The 22,732-nt window shown below is 42.0% G+C and overlaps 1 protein-coding gene across 4 annotated transcripts in view; it reads left to right on the top strand.

The window, feature by feature from the left end:
• Nucleotides 1-589: 589 nt before the first annotated feature.
• Nucleotides 590-22,732, top strand: part of PTPN13 (protein tyrosine phosphatase non-receptor type 13) — a 138,608-nt gene continuing 116,465 nt past the window's right edge. For all 4 annotated transcript variants that reach the window (XM_070758054.1, XM_070758055.1, XM_070758053.1 and 1 more), the window contains exon 1: nucleotides 590-1,109. The gene's annotated coding sequence lies outside the window, so the exon portion shown is untranslated. The remainder of the gene's footprint in view (nucleotides 1,110-22,732) is intronic.

Here is a 22,732-nt window from a genome sequence, read left to right as displayed (position 1 = left end):
AAGGAAGAAAAGAAAAGGAGGAAGGAAAATGGAGGGAAGGAGAAAGGGAGAAGGAAGAAAAGGAAAGAAAGAAGGAAGGAGGAAGGAAGGAAACAAAGAGGGAGGGAAAGAGAAAGAAAGAGAAATTTTCTTCCCCCCCCCAACCTCATATAGAAAAAAAGTCCTTATGCTGAGGTTTCCTCAGAACCAAATCTCATACATTTAAAAAAAAACTTTTAAAGAAACTTTGTCCCGGGACGGAATGCAGCTGGTTGTTTTCCTCTGTCCTTCCCGCCTGATATACTGTACTGTATATATTTCCTCACCTCCTTCTCTCTGCTCTTAATTTTTTTTTATTTTTTGGGGGGGTGTCCCTCTCTGCCCCAGAATCCCGGGCGCCCTTTGTCTTTTTGAGGCGCTGGGCCTTTTCTGGTTGCGGGGCGTGTGCGTGTGTGAGGGGGGGGGGGGCTGGATACCCCTCCTGAGGGAAAACTAAATAACAAACCCCGATGTTGGGAGTGGACGCCGGCCTAGGCCAACTTCGCGCCTTAAAGCTGAGGCGGCCGAGGGGCCTTTTTTCCCTTCCCTCCCTCCCCCTCGTGCGCCTCTCCCCTCAAGGCCGAGGAGGCTGCCGTGGGCGCGGCAGGAGCCGAGCGGGGCCGGCCTTGCGGTTGGCTTAGTAACCCAAGAGCGGCGCGGCTACGCCAGGGCCTCCGCGCGGGGCGGGCCGTCGGGAGAGAAAGCCCAGGGCTGCCGGCGAGTCTGTGTCAGCAGCTTCCCCGCTGCCAGCCGGTCGGAGCCTTCTGAGGGGAAAGCGCGCTTCGCAGCCCGCCCGCCCGCCCGTAGGCGGAGAGCCCCAACAGGCGTCCAGGTCGCGGCTTGCGGAGGGGAGGCCGAAGGGGAGCCCCGGCTTGAGGGGAGAGAAAGCGAAGAGGCTGGGCGCGGGCAGTGGAAAGCGCCCGTTGCTTCTTTCCAAGGCGGCCGTCGGAGCAAGCCCAAGGGGGAGATGTTGCCGCCGCCTCCCCCGTCCTCGTCGTCGCTCCTGCCGCCCCTCCGCTCCCGGCATCCGCGCGCCGCTTCCAGCTAGCCTCGTCGCGGGACCCAGCACCCGCCTCGCCTCTCCCGGGCTGGTAAGTGCCGTCGGCGGCCCCGTGGCGCCCCTGGGCCGGGTGGGGGGGGGGAGCGTCGCGGAGTTTGAGGGCCGGGCAGGGGTCACCGCTTCCCTTTTGGGGGCGACAATTGCGGGTCTCGCGTGTGTGTGTGCAGGTTGCCAGAGGGGGTTAGGAACTCCGGTCTTTCGACGGGCGCAGAAGCCTCCCGCGCCGCTTATTCATTCCATTTGCCGAACTTGTGTAGTATAGAAGGAGTTTGCATTGCTTTGCATTGGCATCCTGCAGTCTCCAAAGACCCGTGGCGTCTGGATGCTCGGAAGTCAATGCTCTTCTTTCTTCCTTCCTTCCTTCCTTCCTTCCTTCCTTCCTTCCTTCCTTCCTTCCTTCCTTCCTTCCTTCCTTCCTTCCTTCCTTCCTTCCTTCCTTCCTTCCTTCCTTCCTTCCTTCCTTCCTTCCTCTTAAAAGCTACTCACCACACTTCTGCAGTCCTTAAATTCTCTTCTAATTCACTTTCTTTCTTTCTTTTTTCTTTCTTTCTCCCTCCTTTCCTCTTTCTTCTCCTCTTCTCTTCTCTCTCTCCTTCCTCCTTCCCTCCTTCCCTCATCCCTCCTTTCCTTCTTTCATTTATTTATTTATTTCTCATTCTTTTCCCTCCCTCCCTCCCTCCCTCCTCCTTCTTCTCTTTCCTCTCTAGTTCTCCCCCCACCTGTGTTTTCCTATTTACTTTGTATTTTATAATACCTCCTAATTCAATAAAAAAGAAAGTTGACTGGGAAAGTTTCCTGAGTCGATTTTCACCCCCTATCCCTCCTCTCCCAGAATGGGACTGCTGTGCATGAATTCTCAGGACAGACAGATGGATGGATGGACAGACAGGACTGCTGTGCAGGAATTCTCGTGACAGATAGACGGACAGTCAGGACTGCTGTGCATGAATTCTCAGGACAGACAGGATTTCTGTGCCCCAATTCTCAGGACAGATACAGACACATATTTTTTTTGAAAAAAGTTCTTGGAAAGGGTGGGGTGGGTTGGAAAGCACATAACTGGGGGCGTCTTCAGACCGGGTGGACTGTGTGCCTCCTCCCCAAAGCCCTCACCTGGAGAACATCAAGACGAGTGGGGGGAAGGTTGTTGTAAATATAGGGTGCACCTCCAAGCCACACTGTAGTAAATGGGATGGGCTCTTCTCCGCCATGGGAAAACCACCGTAAGAACATCGCATAAGGGCGTTTTGTTGTTTTGACAACGTGAAGTGCGCTGCTGTGCTGACCTGCCCAGGGCGAAAGTTTGGCTGCACGGTTCTCTCTCTCCCGGCTGTCTTAAGGGTTTCAGAGGTCAAGGTAGGGAGGAAAGCCAACTTGCCTGCCTCTGTTTGGAATAAAAGCTGCCCACGTGCCTCTAAATTGCAAATAAAATGGTTGTGCTCTGCTTGTAAAGAAGCTCTGGTTAAGATGAGAAAATAAAACACAGGTGAGGAGGGAATTTTAAGCCACTATCCTTCTACTTTCCTGGTCCATTTTTGTGACCAAGTAGTTGAAATGCTTGTGGCAAGTGTGGTGTCTCCAACAGAAGAATGCGAGAGAGGGAAAGAAAAATCCTAACTGTTTTGCTGTTGTGGCTTTTGTGAGTCTTTCCTTATACAAAAACCTCAGTACTTTGAGGAGAACAGGTTTGCAAAGCAATAGAAAACATTTGGAAAGCAACGTGGACATGGCACAGTTCAGTTCTTGGGAGAGATCAAGATAGAAACATTAAAAACATAGAAGATTGATGGCAGAAAAAGACCTCCTGGTCCATCTAGTCTTCCCTTATACTATTTCCTGTATTTTATCTTAGGATGGATCTATGTTTAGCCCAGGCATGTTTACATTCAGTGACTGTGGATTTACCAACCAATTTATATTTATATTTACCAGTACCAATTTATATTTATATTTAGAAACATAGAAACATAGATTGCCAGCAGAAAAAGACCTCCTGGTCCATCTAGTCTGCCCTTATACCATTTCCTGTATTTTATCTTAGGAGGGATCTATGTTTATCTCAGGCATGTTTAAATTCAGTTACTGTGGATTTACCAACCACGTCTGCTGGAAGTTTGTTCCAGGCATCTACTACTCTTTCGGTAAAATAATATTTTCTCACGTTGCTTCTGATCTTTCCCCCAAAGATGTCCCAACTTTTCTTGGGAGAATGGATTCTCAAGTTGGTGACGTAGGATGCTCCAGTTCACTGAGTAACCTTGTTGAAGCTGGTTAAGAAATGGAGAAAGTGCAGGGATAAGGAGTAAGAGCAGTGGGAGGAAAAAAACTTATTGGAGATACCACTCTGTGTTTGATATATCTCTAATTCTGCTGAACACCTCCGCAAAACCGCACCAGAATCTTTTCCTGGTTGGTGAAGGTGTCATTCTTCTTAAATTAAGTGTTTAAAACAACAAAGGCAGTGACTTCACAAGAAAATTGCCAAGAGCTTCTCTACTGGTTTGGTTTGTTGGGCATAAAAAAAAGGGATAACCGGTTTTTTATGCTGGGTGGATCTCAAGCATCCAAACTATCGCTCTTTGGGGAGTAAATATGATGCTTTTGTTGAAATAGGATATGAACATTGCTTGCAGCATAATGAGGTTTATTGGAGAGAGAAGGAGATAATTCCCAAGTGGGATTGTGACCATTTATGTCTGGAAAAAAATTCAAGATGTGCTTGTTGCAATAAGGAGAGAGTACTTTGGAATGGCCACAAAGTTGGAATGTAGAATTCAATTAAATGCAGTGTTTTCATGTTACTGGTGAAATTATACTCGACATCTTTTTTTCACTGGGTTTACTGATTTTGATAATCATCAATATGATTTATTTATTTCTCCGTAGGATCACACTTTTAGAGTCCCAGACAACCGCCATCTATCCTTTCTTTCTTTCTTTCTTTCTTTCTTTTTTTCTTTCTTCCTTCCCTTCCTTCCTTCTTCCTTCCTTCCTTCCTTCCTTCTTTCTTTCTTTCCTTTCTTCTTTCCTTCTTTCTTTCCTTCCTTCCTTCCTTCCTTCTTTCTTTCTTTCTTGATTTGTATAGATTGTATACATACAAGTCTACATTTTCATCCCATCCATTATCTTTCACTGTATCTGTAGTGTAACTTTATTATTGATTAGCCTCTAGATCATATCAAAATTCAGAATATAAAACACAGAACGTTAATAAAAAGCATATTTAAAAATGGGATAAAAGAAACAGTATAAATCAAAGAATATAAATCATATCACTGTGTCATCCCTGAAATTTATCCCAATCAGACTCACATATGGAGAATTCAGCTGATTGGTTTATTCAAATAAAGAGCCATATTACACATGATTTTTAAAACTCTGGCCACACACGAAATATGTTGTTTTAATATAAGGACCCTGATAGGTTGCTTTGTCTAATATGTGGTCTCAGGTATTGATTTATTTTTATTTATTTATTATTGATATTCAAATAGTATGTGTGTTTTGTCTTCTATCTCTGAAGCTCTGCAAATAAGTCATCAACTCACAACCACAATTGAGCCCAAAATTTACTCAACTTAATTTGTTAAGTGAATTTTGCCCCATTTTATGCCTTTTTTTTGGACATACAGTATTTGTTAAGGGAATCACTGGAGTTCTTAAATTAGTTACACGGTCGTTAAATGAATTTGGCTTTGTTTGTCAGAAGGTTGCTAAAGAGGATCATATGACTCAGGGGCAACCCATGTAAATATGAGTCATTTGTCAAGCATTCAAATGTAAATCATGTGACCATAGGGTTGATGCAATGGGGAGAGGCATGAAAAATGGTCATAAGTCACTTTTTTCAGTGCCCTTGTAACTTTGAAAGGTCACTAAATAAACTACTGTAAATTGAGGACTATCTTGAACTAGTATGTTTCTAAGTCGAGGACTACCTATAACTGCAACTTTTATTTATGCATTCCAACTAATCCTCTTTACACTCTGTGGGATGATGTACCTTTTATTTATTTTTACATCAGGTTTACCCAGCAGAACTAGATCCAAAATAGTGGCTCATCCCCATTGTATTCCCTTAGTCAGAATGGCCTTTAAGAACTTCATCTGCCTGCTTGAATAACAATTTTGCTTGCTCAATACCACAAAACAAACAACTGTAGTGACTTCTTCACACTTTTTGATTAAATAAGGGGGACTGGCTTTAATTTCCTCCTCTGAAGGAAACACCCTCCTTAATGGGATCGCTTGAAATTTAATAATTTTAATAGGTAATCAGTGGTGGTATTCTACTGGTTCGAGCGAACTGGCAGTGGTGGTGATGAAAGGCTGCGCCTGCCCACCTGGACGTTGTCATGAACGCTCTGTGCATGCGTAGAAGTGCCGCGCATGAGTGCTCCCATGTCCGAACTGGTAGCGAAGGTAAGTGAATACCACTACTGTACCAAATGCTAAAAATGGAAATTCTCCAAGGAGATAAAAGTTGCAAGGGTCATGCAGCACAATCTCCCTAGTCATGTTTGAGTTTAAAGCACCATTTTTGTCTTGCAGAGGTAAGCATGAGAACAACTATAAGAATACAGTGGTACCTCTACCTACAAACACCTCTACTTACGAACTTTTCTAGATACGAACTGGGTGTTCAGGATTTTTTTTACCTCTTTTCAGGAACCATTTTCCACTTACAAACCCGAACCTCCGAAAATGTAACCGGAAAAGGCAGGGAGAAGCCTCCGTGGGGCCTCTCTAGGAATCCCCTAGGAGAAACAGGGCCGGAAAAGGTGGAGAGAAGCCTCCGTGGGGCCTCTCTAGGAATCCCCTGGGAGAAACAGGGCCGGAAAAGATGGAGAGAAGCCTCCGTGGGGCCTCTCTAAGAATCCCCTGGGAGAAACAGGGCTGGAAAAGGTGGGGAGAAGCTTCAGTGGGGCCTCTCTAGGACAGGGCCAGAAAAGGTGGAGAGAAGCCTCCATGCGGCCTCTCTAGGAATCCCCTGGGAGAAACAGGGCTGGAAAAGGTGGGGAGAAGCCTCCGAGGACCCTCTCTAAGAATCTCCTGGGAGGAAACAGAGCCTCCACCCACTCTGTGGTTCCCCCAATCGCACACATTATTTGCTTTTACATTGATTCCTATGAGAAAAATTGCTTCTTCTTACAAACTTTTCTACTTAAGAACCTGGCCATATTTCAAATGATGGTATTAGGGAGGCTCTCCTTCCGACGAAAGTAATGCCTGAAAAAGCATTTTGGGCCTCAAAGGAAGAATAGGTTGAAAGCTTATTGATAAAAACGTCTTGGTCATCTTTCATGAGTAATATAACAGTTGGCCTCTTGCAACAAATGGCAAATTATATCTTAAATCCTGCTTGTGGATTTCCAAATGCCTAACCTAAATACTGGATTACTTGGACCTTTGACCAAGAGGCTTTATGACACTCATTTATATGTAAATAAGTCAGTTAATCTCAACTGGATTACTTCAAAGTGAGCTCAGAGCTCATAAAATCAATATGCTAGAAATGCCATCTAACATTAATTCTCCTATTACTCCTTTTCTAAGACTTGAAGCATCATATTTTTTGGACACAGATAGGCTTGTGATAGACTATTGTTTCCCTTCTAGGGGAAAAAAATACAGTTGAATAGAAGTACTTTCCATGTGTTTAGGAACTGGCCTCTGCCTGCCTTTCAGGCCTTGTGAAGCTTCTGTATAATCCTAGGATCGTCATGGAATGCATAAAAGACTTAGGAAGTTAAATTAAAATCCCTACTAAGGAGCCTCAGGATACCAGAAAGATTTACAGGTTTAATGTGACATGAACCGGAGTCTCTTTCGTCAGTCAAATTCGCAGAATAGTATTTTCAGCAGGTGAACACAAATGGAGCTGAGCTTGTGTTAAGAAATATAATCATCTGAACTAATTGACCATGAAAATGAGAGGGCTCCAGCCTGCAAAGATTGTGAGTAAATCACGAGTAGGTGTATCGGAAACGTACAGGGAATATTTGTAGCATAATTCATTAGTGGTAACCAATAGTGCGCTTCATTTATCTTTGCTACCGTTTCAGGAATGGGAGTGTAAGTGTGTGCGCGAGGGAATTTTGGGTGAACGCAAAGTTTCTGCGCATGTGCAGAGCATTTTTGATGACGTCCGGGCAGGTGGATGGAGCCTCCCACCGTCACCACTAACAGTTCGCCCAAACTGGTGCAAACCGGTAGCAACCCACCAGAAAAGAAAAAGTATCTTCAAATATTCTTTTTTTTCAAAAGGAACATTTTGTGGAAAGAGTTCATGGATGGTTAAGAAATAACTTTTATCTCTTCTAATAATGAGAATGTTGCATCTTAGATCAGTGTTTCCCAACCTTGGCAATTTGAAGATATCTGGACTTCAACTGGGGAATTCTGGGAGTTGAAGTCCAAATATCTTCAAGTTGCCAAGGTTGGGAAACACTGTCTTAGATTGTAGCTTTACTTATGAATAGAGGCCAAATCCCATGCCTCGATATTTTTGATTCAGAATGGAGATGGGCGACCTGTCAATTTGAATGGTCACGTCTATGAATCTATCCGTTTTAATATTCTTTTTTGGCTTGTTCCATGGAGCAAGCACTTATGAGGACAGGGAGAGTCTACGGAGAGGGCGGCATACAAATCCAATGAATGAATGAATGAGTGAATGAATGAATGAATGAATGAATGAATGAATGAATGTCTCTTGGGTACCACTAGGTGACATTGTTTCTCTAGAAGGACTAGGTCACCTTTAGAGACTTGGTGTGACAGGCACAGATTTCTGGAAGCAAGCATTCCCACAAGTAATCTAGTCCTGTGTTCTGTAAAGCTTTAAAGCAGTGGTTCTCAACTTCGGGGTCGAGACCCCTTTGTGGGGGCCAAACGAGCATTTCACAGGGGTTGCCTAAGACCCTGGGAAAAGACAAAATTCCCCTGGTGTTAGGAACTAAAGCTTCTATTCTGACACCTTGGAACATATTTTTACAATCCGACCAATCAGGAGTTTACAGTGGGGGCGTCCCTCTGACCTTCCTGCCAATCAGCTTAAAGCTCTGTTGGGAGAATTGACGCTAGACTTATGGTTGGGGGTCACCACAACCTGAGGAACTGTATTAATAATACAGGAACTGTATTAAGGAACTGTATTAAGGGGTTGCGGCATTAGAGAGGTTGAGAACCACTGTTTAATAGTCAGTACATCTTACGAAATGATAGTCCCACATGGATGAACTCTGGTGTATTCCCTATTGTTCACATTGTTGCATTCTGGACCAAATGAAAGTTCCAGATGTTTTTGAAGGGCATCCTTAATGTAGAGCACATTGTAGTAATGAGAAACGACTAAGGCATGAGTGACTGTGGTCAGAGTATTTATGATACATGCTGTTTTTTATCATTGTTGTTAGCCGCCTGAGTCTGCGGAGAGGGGTGGCATACAAATCCAATAAATAAATAAATAAATGAATGAATGAATGAATGAATAAATAAAGTATTTGTGATTGCCACCAAATTACTTGAGCAAGGGTCATTAGTCCAAAAAGGGGGCAAGTGACCCACCAATTCTGCATGGGGAAGTTCTGTCCCCTTGATGGTGAACCTATGGCATGCGAGGCATTGCCCTGTGTCAGCTCCAATGTTGGCCAGCTGATTTTCGGTTTTTGTTGAGAGAATTTTAAGCCCACAGCCCCTCAGTCTTGCCAGGGTTGAGTTGTAACCTCGTTTTCTCCATCTGGACCTTTACCACTTCTCGTTATTGGGTAATAAAACTAATGGCGTTACTTATATCTTCTGTGGCAGAGATTTAGAATTAAATATCATTTGCCTGCTTGTGATATCTCGCTCCCTGATTGCAAATGACCTTAGCCAGTGATTTCATGCAGATGTTTAATATAAATTATTATTATTATTAATTAGATTTGTATGCCGCCCCTCTCTGGAGACTTGGGTGGCTCACAAGATAGCAATAATACAATACATTACAAATCTAATAAAACTTTAAAAGTCAATTTAAAAAACTGATCAGCAACCTCTGCAATAGAGAGAAAGTTGAACTCCGAGGCTCTCCACATATCAGGGATCTAGGATTGAACTTTTCCTCCAACTGGTACTAGCCGGGATGACCATTGCAAAAATTGCTACCCAATTCCTGTCCAGAAAAATACCACTCAGTAATAATAAAAATATTGATATATCCATGAGGCTAAGTGAGGACAAACTTCCTGGTCCCAAATTCCATAAAAGTAATTCACAAGTGCAGTCAACGTGGTCTTGATATTATGACCTACTGGAAACCTCTGTTTTCGGTCTTTCCTAGTTAATCTCATATTTTACAGTTTTCTTTTGATAATTTTTTCCCCTCCCTGCGTGAGTTTCTAATTGAAGTCTTGAAGCAATTTTGGCGAAATACCGTTTTTCAATGGAGTTAGTTTTGTGTAATTGTGAAATCAAAAATATCTGCAGTATCTCAATCTGTCTGTCTGTTTATATCTCTCTCTACCTGCCTACGTACCTACCTACTTAACACCCTCCCTCTTCTATCTGTTAAATTATCTGAGTGTATTATTTAGTCACAGTCGTATTTTCCAGGCTTCTTTCTCTTTTCCATAGCTCCAAATGAGCAGAGGTTCTCAGAGGTTTGGACTCAGATCTTTAACACGTTCTTCCTTATTCCTACCTCTTCTTATCCCTTGAGAGATACACCTAGACTTATATTTGCAAGGCATCAAAACCACTCCTAGCAAGAGTTTCATCTTTGCCACCATCTATAAACAGTTGGCCAGTTTTCTGGTTCTACAGGTATGGCAGCTGTAGTGTTCACCTCACCCATCAACCAAATTTCTTGTTTCTGTTCCCATTCATATTATGTTAATTTATTGCATATCACAACACATGTTGCCTAATGATATGGAAAGGAGTAAGGACTTGCGCATAATTGGAAAGTTCTTTGCCTCTCTCTTCTCTCTATAGGTTTGGGGGAAAATACTTTTATAATATCCTATCTTGCCATTACCACAGTCCCTCTGTCCAGGGTGATTGGCCGTTTCTAAATTTGATAAATAAAGTTTCAGAAACAACATTTGATTTCTTGGTAAGATTTTTATTATTTTATTTTGTTTTATTTAAATTTCTATGCTGCCCGACTCCCTAGGGACTCAGGGCGGCTCACAATAAAAACAGGTATAAATCAATATAGAAGATGTTTCAATTTAAAATAGTTGCAGTCATCCATACATTCATGGGCCGACCTCGCTAATCATCCCACTGAGGTCAATGGTCCCAGGCCTATCGGAAAAGCTAGGTCTTTACAGCTTTCCGGAAGGCCAATATGTTGGGGGCGGGACTGTGCAGATCTAAGGAGATAGCTGATTACAGAGTTGGAGCCACCACAGAGAAGGCTCTCCCCCATGGATATACCAGCCAACATTGTTTAGTTGACAGGACAGAAGAAGGCCAACTGTGGGCTCTTACCGGTCACTGGGAGGTAGGTGGTAGAAGGCGATTTCAGAGATACTCTGGCCGTGAGCCATTTAGGGCTTTAAAGGTAATAACCAACACCTTGAATTGTGACCGGAGACCAATAGGAAGCCAGTGCAGCTCACGAAGAATTGGTGTCGTGTGGGTGTAACTAGGGGCACCCACAACAGCTCACGCAGCTGCATTCTGGACCAACTGTAGTGTCTGAACCCTCTTCAGGGATAGCCCCACGTAGAGCGAATTGCTTTATTATTCCTTAAAAAAAAAAAAATCTTTGTAGTATTATCAAAGAATTAAGATGTGTGTTGAGATGGGTATATGAACAGGTCAAGTAGCAAATGACACCTTACAGCCACATCTGGTAGCTCATTAAAGCCACGCTACCGGGATTGTTGCCTTAAACAATAAAGGCATAAGCTTGACAATGTAATTTTGTCACTGTCCGTTGGCCAAAAGTTTGTTGTTGACCCCTGAAGGTAAGCAGATGTTCAACCTCAGGTTGAACAAGGCAGTAAACAGGCAACTAAGGAGATGGACAACAAGTGGAGAGGAGTCCTTGTCCTCCTGAGATAAGAAGTTCAGTTCATAATGGAACTTACCTCGTTGTCTCCTTACATTGGTCCCTTCCGGTGAGGAAGCAGCAATACAGGTAGTTCTTGACTTACAACAGTTCATTTAGTGACCATTCAAAGTTGCCACAGTGACTTACGACCGTTTTTCACACTTGTAGCATTCCCCACGATCATATGATCAAAATTCTGATGCTTGGCAATTGACTCCTACCTATGACCATTGCTTTGTCTCGGGGTCAGGTGATCCCCTAACCCAGGGGTAGGCAAAGTTGGCTCTTCTATGACTTGTGGACTTCAACTCCCAGAATTCCTCAGCCAATCCTGCTAGCTCAGGAATTCTGGGAGTTGAAGTCCACAAGTCATGGAAGAGCCAACTTGGCCTACCCCTGACCTAACTGCCTTGTTACTAGATTGTCAACTATGGCGGTTAACTTTAACAGCTGTGGTTGTAAAATGGGGCAACCTCCCTTAACAACAAGAAATTTGGGGCTCAGTTGTAGTGGTAGGTTGAGGACTACTTGTACTAATGTCCATCCATTTCTGGCTATACAAGACAGCCCAATAGACTGGTACTGCAAAAATACACATTTTTATCTCTTAACTCAGTCCCCCTGGAGAGTAATAAAATATGACTGCAACACTTGTTTTCTAAAAATTAGATGCATCCCATTAGAAACAAAGCTCGCCACCAAACTGCTTTATATTCCTAACAATTAGGAAACATGCCATTTTAGAATAAATGGAAGAGGGTCTTATCCAGGGGGGTTAATTTGGAAGAAAGGAGGAAAGTCTTAAAATGAACTGGGGTTAATTCCATATGGTCTTTCAAAAGTGATTCACGCCGTTGCTGTTTTAAACCTGCTTCTGGGAGACTTAAAAAATGGGAGAACTATAAGAGCATGTCTGAACTTGTTTAGCATCGGTACGAAGCTGTCCTGTTTGAAAGACACTCTGGATGGCTTGGTCGGCCCATTTATACAGCACAGGTGAACTTTTTATGAGCTGTACACTGAAATAGATGCAAAGTTTAACTAGAAAGGATGTGCCTGTGTTCCCCCCCCCCCTTGTTTTTTCTAGGTCTCTTAAGGTGGGGTGGGGAGGTTTGTATTGTATTTGTATTTGTATTTATTAGATTTGTATGCTGCCCCTCTCCGAAGACTCGGGGCAGCTAATAACAATAAAAAAGACAATGTGAACAAATCTAATATTAAAAATAATCTTAAAAACCCCAATTTAAAGAACCACTCATACATACAAGCATACCATGTATAAATTCTACAAGCCTAGGGGGAAGGGAAATTTCAATTCCCCCCTGCCTGACGACAGAGGTGGGTTTTAAGCAGCTTGCGAAAGGCAAGGAGGGTGGGGGCAACTTTGATATCTGGGGGGAGCTGGTTCCAGAGGGTCGGGGCCGCCACAGAGAAGGCTCTTCTCCTGGGTCCCACCAAATGGCATTGTTTAGTCGACGGGACCCGGAGAAGGCCAACTCTGTGGGACCTAACCGGTCACTGGGATTTGTGCGGCAGAAGATTGGACAATTTCACATAGCCCAAAGTTCTAGGACTGTGATGGCAAACCTATGGCACGGACGGCGCATATGCGCATGCTGTCCAGCTCATTTTCAGCCTTAGGAAAGGCCGTTTCACCCTCTGGATGCTTCAGGAAAACGTCCCTGAAGCCCTGGAGACAAAAAAATTGCCCAACGGACAAACTGGGAGTTTGGGAAAACACACGTCCAGTTTGCCCATTGTGCTGTGTTTTGCACTCAGGAGGGTTCAAGGAAGCTTCACGGAAACCCCCGGAGTGCAAAAAACAGCACAACGGGCAAACCGAAAGTGCGTTTTCCCGAACTCCCAGTTTGCCCATTTGGGCATTTTTTTTTCACATACCAGGCTTCAGTGAGACCTGTGTACATGGACGGGGGGCAGCATGGGGTGGGGGTACAGATGCGTGCGGTGGGGGGAGGGATACTGGCACACCCATACACACCCTTTTGGCATGCGCATCCAAAGAGGTTCGGCATCACTGTTCTAGCTTCAACTTTTTTCCTCTTCGGTCGCAGAAAATCATGACTCTGTGATTGAAGAAACTGCTCTTGAAGCAGGATCTGGCCAAAGTTCTGTGCCATTGGAATATCCCATGTAGAGTGGCCCCTCTACTTAAGAACTTAATTTGTTCCGTGACCAGATTCTTAAGTAGAAATGTTCTTAAGAAGAAGCAATTTTCCCATAGGAATCAATGTAGAAGCAAATAAGGTGTGCAAACCCCATTAGGAAAGAAATAAAAGCTCGGAATTTGGGTGGGAGGAGGAAGAGGAGGAGGAGGACAGTCGCTGCGGAAGGAAGAAGGTGAGGGGAAGGGAATAAAAAAAATTCAAAACTTTAAGGCTTAAAAAAAAAAAAGAGGGACTCTGAGACAGCGAGGAGGAGCACGCGCCTCCCATACACTGGCTGCTGCTGCTGCTCCCTGCTTCCTCTTCCTCCCCATGCTGAAGGGCTGCCCTCTCCTCTCACTCGCTCCCTTTGTAGCCGACGCTTTTCCTTCGCTGTGGTGACTCCTCAGCTGCCCAGAGCGAAGGGAGCGTTTCTTTTCTCTGGGCGCTGGCAGAAGTTTATTCTATGTCCAAGCGCCCAGAGAAAGGAAAATGCTTCGTTTGCTCTGGACTGCCAAAGCCTCCTTAAGCGCCACCGAAAGGCTCCTCTGGCAGCCCAGAAAAGCCCAAGATGGCCGGGATTAAAGGGGGAAGGGCAGGAAACTGTCCGGGCCTTCGTGCCGCTCTCAAATTTCCTGGGAATTTTTTCCAGGCTCGGGTTCTTAAGTAGAAAATGGTTCTTGAGAAGAGGCAAAAAAACCTTGAGCACCCGGTTCTTATCTAGAAAAGTTCTTAAGTAGAGGCCTTCTTAGGTAGAGGCACCACTGTATTAATAAGACAAATGAGTTTGCTCTGAAAAAAAATGAGTATGATGGTTAATTTTTTTTTTCAAGCCAGTTCATTGGTGTGGAAGCTAACGTGGAAACTAGGACAAAGCGCCTGGTATGGATTTCTTGTGTAGCCTAGGGAAGCTTTTCACCCAATACCACACTGAAACAATTTTGTGTGGGGGATTAGGGAAATGTTTGCTTAGAAGGGCCAACACCCTTTCATTGCTGTCAATCACATTTCCCATCACTTGGGAAATGCATGGGAAACAAGAAGGTTATAGGTAGCTGTAGACATTTTTTCCCCATTTGAAAGTAGAACACATTTATCTTTTTTATTTTGAGTCATTGTTACTGATGTATATGAACTTTAAAAACAAAATACAAAATAATAGGGGGGGAAACACCACGAAGAAAAAAAACCAAAAACATAAAAAAAGGCATAGAGAAAAAAGAAAAGAAAAAATAACATTGTCAAAACCATCTACACAACAAATAGACATAAATATTTATTATTTCTATTACAGTACACATCAACTCCTATTTTATGCTTTAAAATTCCCTTTTGTTAACCTTCTTATTCATTTTAAATCAATTGAAGATTTAATTATAACACCCATTATTCATACACATATTTCTTAATTTTGGTATTAATATCGTACATTATCTTATTCTTTATTTTCATTTATAAACATTTCTTCAATTTTCATGCATTATTTTGTTTTCTTTTGTCAAGCCACTCATATAGAAAATTCCAAGTTTTGTAGATTCCCGAATCTTCTTTTTCTTTCTATTCAGTGGTCATTTTGTCCACATTCCAGGATCTTTTTAATTATTATGTTCTTGGTTGGTACCCCTTCTTGTGGTAGTCCAAATTTTGATCATGTAACACGCAGAGATGCTACTGCAATGGTCATCAGTGCGAAACATGGTTATAAGTTCATTTTTTAAAGTTCAGTTGTCACTTTGAATGGTCACTAAATGAACTCTTGTAAATTGAGGACTCCCCTTACTAAACATTAGTCAGTAAGAGTTTGTTTTGAAATAAAAACCCATAGACTGAAAAAGTGCATTCAATTCTGTTGCCCTCTTGGCTTTTCTGTTCTGCTTTGGTCACATTTTGCCTCTTTGATAGGTTGCTATTTTAAGAACCGATGAACAATTCTGATTTTGTGCCAGAAATTGAACAAAGCTCCTTTTGGTCAGCACCTTGACTATATAGGCAGTGTGTGGGGTGTTGAACCCCATTCTAAAAAGAAACATTTCCTGAGATTTTTTTTTAATGTAAAATGACAATTGTTGCATTATATGTTCAGTTGAATTATGAATAGTTTTATCCCTGAATTTCTTTAGGTGATTAAAGCTTGGTGCCGTAGACAGTTCAACGGATGCCAAGAGTGTTAATTTTTGGCATATTTTCTGCCTCTATTTTAATACCCACCCACGCCCCCCCCTTTCTTCATAGAAAAACCTTCTGGTAGGAATTTTCTCATGAGATGTGGCAACAGGGCTCATTTTACAAATAGCGAATGAGATATATAGAGCTAAAAAAAAGAGAAGGCTAAGGAAATATGAAAATATTAGCCTTTCTGAAGAAGATTATTTATTATTATTATTATTATTATTATTATTATTATTATTATTATTTATTAGATTTGTATGCCGCCCCTCTCCGTAGACTCGGGGCGGCTCACAACAATAACAAAGACAATGTAAGAACAAATCTAATAATTTAAAAAACAATAAAAAACCCATTATTAAAAGCAAACATACACACAAATATACCATGCATAAACTGTATAGCTCCGGGGGAGATGTCTCAGTTCCCCCATGCCTGACGGCAGAGATGGGTTTTAAGAACTTTGCGAAAGGCAAGGAGGGTGGGGGCAATTCTGATCTCTGGGGGGAGCTGGTTCCAGAGGGTCAGGGCCACCACAGAGAAGGCTCTTCCCCTGGGTCCCGCCAAACGACATTGTTTAGTCGACAGGACCCGGAGAAGGCCAACTCTGTGGGACCTAACCGGTCGCTGGGATTCATGCGGCAAAATTTAAGATGGCTTAAATTTTCCTCTAGACAAGAGGGGTGGCATATAAATTAGATGGATGGATGGATGGATGGACGGACGGACAGACAGGATTCCTATTCAAAAGATTCATTTAAAATATTACTTTTTCCTTAAGATCAAGAGGTGAAAGGGCAATCTAGCTTTAGTAATTATTGCCAAGCTTTTGGAATCTGCATTTTATGAATTTAATTAGCGGTGAAATCTACTTCCCTTCCCGGTTTGGAAGTGCACACTTTTTCACACTCTGCGCATGCGCAGAAGGTTGAAAAAATGAAAATGGTAACATCCAGGTGGGTGGAGCCTCACGCTGCCGCTGCTACTTGTTGTCTGAACCACCAGATGGCGCCACTACCGGTGCACCCCAAGTGGTAGCATTTCACCCCTGCATTAAGCCTTCTAATGGTAACATGCTAAGGAATACTAAGGCTGGGGGGATTTCCCAGCCCCCTTTGTAATGGACAGTCGCTGATGAGCCTGATTGTCTTGAATAGGTTAGAGACTGTTTACAGAAGACAGAGTAGTGCAACATCATTCCCAAGTTCTTTTTGTCCCAAGCAAATTGCTTTTCAGATTGTTTTTAATACTTACCAACATTTTAAATAAAGTTTAAACACACGAGCACATAATCGACTTAAATTAAATGTCAACCGCTCCAAACTTGACTGCAAAAAAATATGACTTCAGCAACAGAGTAATCAACGCCTGGAATGCACTACTGGATTCTGTGGTTTCTACTCCTAACCCCAAAACCTTTAACCTTAGACTATCTACAGTTGACCTCTCCCCCTTTCTAAGAGGTCTGTAAGGGGCGTGCATAAGCGCACCATTGTGCCTACCGTCCCTGTCCTACTTTTGATACTTTTTATCATTACTTATGTAATGTTTTATTTGTACAAATTACCACCCTATAATTGTTTGACAAAATAATAATAATAATAATAATAATAATAATAATAACAACAACAATAATAATAACAACAACTTCATTTATGTTTAGTATACTGTACTGCATCAACTTGGAGACCTCACCTACAAAAAGATATTGATAAAATTGAACGGGTCCAAAGACGGGCTACAAAAATGGTGGAAGGTCTTAAGCATAAAACGTATCAGGAAAGACTTCATGGACTCCATCTGTAGAGTCTGGAGGACAGAAGGAAAAGGGGGGACATGATCGAAACATGTAAATATGTTAAAGGGTTAAATAAGGTTCAGGAGGGAAGTGTTTTTAATAGGAAAGTGAACACAAGAACAAGGGGACACAATCTGAGGTTAGTTGGGGGAAAGATCAAAAGCAACATGAGAAAATATTATTTTACTGAAAGAGTAGTAGATGCTTGGAACAAACTTTCCAGCAGACGTGGTTGGTCACTGAATGTAAACATGCCTGGGATAAACATAGATCCATCCTAAGATAAAATACAGGAAATAGTATAAGGGCAGACTAGATGGATCATGAGGTCTTTTTCTGCCGTCAATCTTCTATGTTTCTAACTTGGCAGAGATATATGTATTAGTGAAATATAACAGATTCAAGAAAACGTTATATATAATGGCTGGCAGTGTAATAAAATGACGTATAACAATAATACCTAATAAAACAAGGGAGAAGAATTTTCATATAATATTAATGTAAAAGTAGTTTGGCCATTGAACACATTCCCATCAAGACCACGTGATCTTTGTTGTCTTAATGTCATGTTTTATTTGAATTTTTTTTTTTTTTAGGAAATTGTATCCCTAATATATTACGCCATCCAGGAAATGTTACGTTAAAGGGAGATCTCTCATCACCTTTGGCCAAACATTTTGCCTTCAAAGTCTTTGTTTTGGGAGGGTTGTCCCCATCCCATCACAACTTGGTAAACAATTCCCGTGGCTCAAGCTGGCTCATCTTGAGTGTGCAAGAGTAACCATCTTAATCATCATGAAAAATATCTACTGGAGCCTCAGTAGTTGTTCCCACTGGGGAAATAGGTTAAACAGTTCTGTGCTTGTCTATTCTTGCGCCTGGCACAAAGTGCAAGTATGAACATTTCTGACCGCAGGAGGTGACCTAGCACTTGAATGGCTATGATCCTTGGAGCCAGCATTCGTTGACTTAGCCTATTATCACCAAGATTATAGGCACCGCGCTTTGCAACTCCTTATTTCTCTAGTGGAACTTGTTCCCATTTATTAATTCCACACTTCTCTTCCTCGCTGCAAGGTCTCTTCGGCAGGCGAGAGGATGAATGTAGGTGTCCTCCATCGACACAGGTACGGCAGAAATAGGAAGATAAAATAATCCAGAGCATTGATACACAGGAGGGTGAAATTATTTAAAAATGACAATGCCATGTACATAGTTTTATGCATGGTATGTCTGTATGTATGTTTGGTTTTTTATATTAATGGGTTTTTAATCATTTTTAGTATTGGATTATTATTGTACGCTGTTTTATGATTGCTGTTAGCCGCCCCGAGTCTTCGGAGAAGGGCGGCATATAAATCCAATAAATAAACAAACAAACAAACAAATAAATAAACAAACAAATAAATAAATAAATAAATAAATAATAGTTAGCTGGTGCATTTTCTTTGCACACATGTTACAGTGGGCAGGTGCGTATTGTTTATCCGAGGTAATAGAAAAAGAAAGGCTCTGAATAAATCAGGAAAGACTTAATGGACTCAATCTGTAGAGTCTGGAGGACAGAAGGAAAAAGGGGGACATGATCGAAACATTTAAATACGTTAAAGGGTCAAATAAGGTCCAGGAGGGTTTAAGTGTTTTTAATAGGAAAGTGAACACAAGAACAAGGGGACACAATCTGAAGTTAGTTGGGGGAATGATCAAAGGCAATATGAGAAAATATTGTTTTACTGAAAGAGTAGTAGATGCTTGGAACAAACTTCCAGCAGACGTGGTGGGTCAATCCACAGTAACTGAATTTAAACCTGCCTGGGATAAACATATATCTATCCTAAGATAATCTATCCTTCTCTGTGGCGGCCCCGACCCTCTGGAACCAGTTTCCCCCAGAGATCAGAATTGCCCCCACCCTCCTTGCCTTTCGTAAGCTCCTTAAAACCCACCTCTGTCGTCAGGCGTGGGGGAAGTGAGATATTCCTTTCTCCCCAGGCCTATACAAGTTATGCATGGTATGTTTGTGTGTATGTTTTGCTTTTTAATAAGGGGTTTTTAGTGACTTTTAATTATTAGATTTGTTATACATTGTTTTTATTATTGCTGTGAGCCGCCCTGAGTCTGCGGAGAGGGGCGGCATACAAATCTAATAAATAGGAATAATAATAATATACAGGAAACAGTATAAGGGCAGACTAGATGGACCATGAGGTCTTTTTCTGCCGTCAATCTTCTACGTTTCTAAACAAGACTTATGGACTTCAACTCCCAGAATTCTAAGAGTTGAAGTCCACAAGTCTTAAAGTTACCAAGTTCCAAGACTTCTGGAGTAGAGTGAAGTCCATTGCTTCTTTTTTCCATGGCATTCCTGAAGGAGCTGAATAGTTCCAGAAAAATATATCAGTCTGATTACAAGGATCCATGTGAGAGACTAAATGGGCCTGAAAATGCAGAATTTTTGCTAGGGATTGAAAACATGGGTCCTGATTAACCAAAGGAGTCACCCAAGTTCTTATGGTTCTGGCACACAAAAGTAAGTTGGTTCACCTGGAGAAGGAATGGCGAAGTTGATTGTGTCATGCAAACAAGGCTGTTTCCCCACCCAGTGTTGCCTCCGTCCGTCTCTCAAAGGCGCAGAGGTTGGCTCCCGCGATTGGGAAGTCTTGTGTTTGATGCGCTCATGGGTAAGAAACCTCTACAAATAGTGATATAGGCTGCTGTCAATCAAGGAGAGTGAATCAGACTGGAGCCTGACAGAGCTGTGCCAGGAAATAATTTTCAGGGTTTTTCCTGAAAAATGAAATATTTATTCTTTCCTTGAAATGAGTCTATTGACGGTTTGTAGGTCCAGACATTATTTTTACTCAAGCATGTTGTTGCTTGAACCTATGGTCGCGTCTGAATCTGTCTCAGAAGCACGGTGCTGATTGTGTGTCGTTTTGTGTTCAGAGTATTTGAGGAACTGCAAAACCAAAGCTGTCTTTGTATTATCAGTTTTGCATTTTAGCATTAGAATAGAATAGAACAGAACAGAATAGGATTTTATTGGCCAAGTGTGATTGGAGACACAAGGAATTTGTCTTTGGTGCAGATGCTCTCAGTGTACATAAAAGAAAATATAGATTTGTCAAGAATCATGAGGTACAACACTTAATGATTGTCACAGGGGTGAAATAAGCAATGAAGAAACAATATTAATAAAAATCTTAGGATACAAGCAACAATCACAGTGGCTGATTAGGTCCCACAGAGTAGGCCTTCTCCAGGTCCCGTCGACTAAACAATGTCAGCTGGCGGGGCCCAGGGGAAGAGCCTTCTCTGTGGTGGCTCCGGCCATCTGGAATCAACTCCCTCCAGAGATTCAAACAGCCCCCACCCTCCTCGCCTTCCATAAAATGCTGAAGACCCACCTTTGTTGCCAGGCGTGGGGATAATTACCACCTCCCCATTTGTTATGTTTTCGACCTTATTGTATGATGGACTGGGTTGAACGTGTACGATTGTGTCGTTAGGGACTTTACTATGTTATTAATGTTTTTAAATTGGTTTAAATCTTTTACTATTGGATTTGTAATGCATTGTATCACTGTTCTGTTGTGAACCGCCCCGAGTCTTCGGAGAGGGGCGGCATACAAATCTAATAAATAAATAAAATAAATAAATAGTGGGAGAAAAAGGATGATAGGAATGATGAGTGAAAACTAATAGAAATAGAAGTGCAGACTTCAAAGCAAGTGATTGGTGAGGGTTTTTTTAAAAAAAAAAAGATTAATAATGTAATCCAGTTATTGTCAAGTCATCTTGTCTTGCTAGTTTTGCATGGTTATATTTGGTGGTGTCAGGATTGCACGCAGAATTGGGCCTTGCCTGTGAATTATGCCCCTTTCCAAACCATGGCAGTGTTTGTATGGAAAGCGTGGAACTGCATCTTATGCTGTGGTGGCTATGCCCAATGTCATTTCCAGAGCCCCAGAAAGACTTTGTATTAGTGGAATGAAAATAACACATCTATTCTTTCACAAGTAACTTTCTAAAAATCTCCCAATTCTATTTATTTTATTTTATTTTTTATTATTTACTTGTTTATTTATTTTTCTGAAGTACGTATTGGTAGTACACAAAGATATAACAATGTTTATATACATGATATTGATACGAATAATAGAGAAACATTAGGACAGGGGACGGTAACCTTACTGACCTCTTAGGAATTGGGTGAGGTCAACAATGCACAATCTAAGGGTAAAGTTTTGGGGCTTAGGTGACGATACTACAGAGTCAGGTAGTGAGTTGCATGCATTAACTACTCGGTTGCTAAAGTCATATTTCCTACAGTCGAGTTTAGAGCGGTTTACATTAAGTTTGTATCTGTTGTGTGCTCGTGTGCTGTTGTGGTTGAAGCTGAAGTAGTCGTTGACAGGAAGGACGTTGTAGCAGATGGTTTTATGGGCTATGCTTAGGTCGTGTTTAAGGTGACATAGTTCTAAGCTTTCTAAACCTAGGATTTCAAGTCTGGTTGCGTAGGGGATTCTGTTGCGTGTGGAGAGCTCGTAAAGTATTTCTGGGACGTTATATCCGATATGCGGTGTGGGTTCCAGACAGATGGGCTGTATTCCTGTTATCTTTTGTTGTGGCTTATCTAATATGTCTGTGATTCTCAAACTGTGGTCCGTGGACCTATGGGGCGCCCAAGGATCCACGGTTTGAAGAAATGTTATGATTTGAGTTTTGAGTTAAGTCTTGGGGGTCCATGACCATGGCAACAAAAGGGGAGGGGGGTCTGTGGTGAAGAATAGGTTGACAATCGGTATAATATGGCATTATGGGGATTCTGTATCTTCTACCATTTGGAACTAAAAATGATGGTGTCTTAAGCTTCTGCAAGGTGGACCAGTTGAAGGTGGAGCCAAACATAAAGTAATTATCATCAAAATAAGCACAGCCTGGATATATGAGGGACTTTTAATTAAGAAAGCCAATGCATATTATTAAGAAAAACCATTAACACGCTCATATATATATCTTCGTTACTTTTCCAGTACACCTTTGTCATTTGGCCTTTAACTTCATTCCCCTCAATTTTCTGGAGGCATGGAAAGGAGAAATTGCTGAAACACCAGTTCTTGGGAACTGTCTATCCCCTGCTTATCACTCATCCTTAGATCTAGTTTTCCACACCTACATCTCAATTTCACTTATGTCAGACCTGACCCATCAATCATAGTGACATCAATTGCCATTGGATGAGAAGTATCTAAGACCACTATAGAAACATAGAAACATAGAAGTCTGACGGCAGAAAAAGACCTCATGGTCCATGTAATCTGCCCTTATACTATTTTCTGTATTTTATCATAGGATGGATCTATGTTTATCCCAGGCATGTTTAATGTTCAGTTCCTGTGGATTGACCAACCACGTCTGCTGGAAGTTTGTTCCAAGCATCTACTACTCTTTCAGTAAAATAATATTTTCTCCCGTTG

This window comes from Erythrolamprus reginae, chromosome 7 (genome assembly GCF_031021105.1).
Source record: "Erythrolamprus reginae isolate rEryReg1 chromosome 7, rEryReg1.hap1, whole genome shotgun sequence".
NCBI lineage: Eukaryota > Metazoa > Chordata > Lepidosauria > Squamata > Dipsadidae > Erythrolamprus > Erythrolamprus reginae.
This window is presented reverse-complemented; position numbering and strand designations above follow the sequence as displayed.